Source organism: Uloborus diversus, chromosome 10 (genome assembly GCF_026930045.1).
Source record: "Uloborus diversus isolate 005 chromosome 10, Udiv.v.3.1, whole genome shotgun sequence".
Lineage (NCBI taxonomy): Eukaryota > Metazoa > Arthropoda > Arachnida > Araneae > Uloboridae > Uloborus > Uloborus diversus.
Window position 1 is genome coordinate 91,561,131 of NC_072740.1, and position 1,630 is coordinate 91,562,760.

The window sequence follows — 1,630 nt, forward strand, 5'->3', positions numbered from 1 at the left end:
GTGTAAAAAATATTTCTAATGGCATTATTTAGCTTTTCTTTTTTTTTTTTTTTTTGACAATAAAAGATAGGGGGTTGGAAGAATAATTACTATTGAAAAGTTTTCATATCCCAAATTTGTTTGGATTACATAACACCTGACAATGATCTTCCGCTCTTACAATACTCATGCAATACGCGTCATTCTTCTTTCGCTTTGAAAGTTATTCGACACATAGCTTTCGTCGATTATAAAATGTGAAATGAATGGCATGCTTATGCGTACGGCCCTTTTTTTTTTTTAAATTTACTATTTCCTTTGTATCAGAAGATGAAAAAGTCAGAATTTCTATCAATAAGTTTCAAAGAGGTTTTAAAATATACTTCAATCAGCAAAAATAATCTTCTTCAGAGAAATCTAAAGTTGTGAAGTACTTACTGTAAGTGTGGAAGTTCATTGTCAGGTGTAACGTAATCCAAACAAGATTATTCTAAGAAGAGTTTTCAACGGTAATTTTTTCCATCCTTTAATGTCAAAAAAAAAAAAAAAAGCAAAATAATTCCATTAAAAATATTTTTATTCTGCAAATTATTATTCTTAATATTTAGTACACTTTCAATCACAAGTGTTTTTTATTTATTTATTTATTTATTTATTTTTGCGAAGTCTGAAACGGAGGTTTTTGCACAATTCGTTTCAAAAGCAAACACCTTTTTAGCGATTAATTCTTGATACAAATCCTTTGAGAGTCCAGTATTAATTGTTCTGAAAAGTTTTTGGCCTTTTTTAACCTTAAAAGGGATTTAAAGTAGTAGAAAACTTGTATTTTCTGCAAAACAAACTTAATTTTTTATTTCAAAACAACAAAAAACACCCTTCTACTTTTTTCTACATAGCAAGAGAATGATTTAAATATGCTACAAAACAAAATTGATGCAGATCGTAGTAGGTACTCCGGAGATATAACTTATTTAATCCCCCGATCGAAAACACATAAAAACTGACTTTACATAAGGAGTGGCAACACCCAACTGTTCATAGAATACTTTCTGTCATTCACACTGAAAGAGAATAATATTAGCTTGAAATTGATACCAAATTCAGCTTAATTGGTTGAAAAATAGAGAAATTAGAGACATTTTCTGAATTCATGCCAAAACGGTGACTCCTAAAAATGATCAAAAATCGAATTTTTGAAAAAATTCTCCAAAACGTAATTTTCATTCAAAAAAACTATAAAAAAAATATTATTTGGGCTTTTCTCATAGATATCTATTCGTAAAAAATAATGGAAAAAATCGGAGATATGACGGCACCGCCGACTATTTAATGTTGGCGATTTGACATGGAATAATCCTTAATGTTTTTTATTCCCGACAATCGATAAAATCAAAAGAATATGTTTGGATGCGTGTTGGAGCATATGCGGATGGTGGACCTTCGATCCTGAACCCCTTTCCCTCCCTTTGAAAAATTCCTGTGAGCGCCACTGTTTTTGAATATTATCCGTTTCCAACAAAAATAAAAACAAACAAAAGCTACTTTTTCTGGAAAAAAAAAAAACCTTAAATATGTGTGTTTTACGTAAGCATATTGATAATAGCCCGTCGTTATAAGCATCACTACCATGCTGCTGTTTTCCCAATCACAG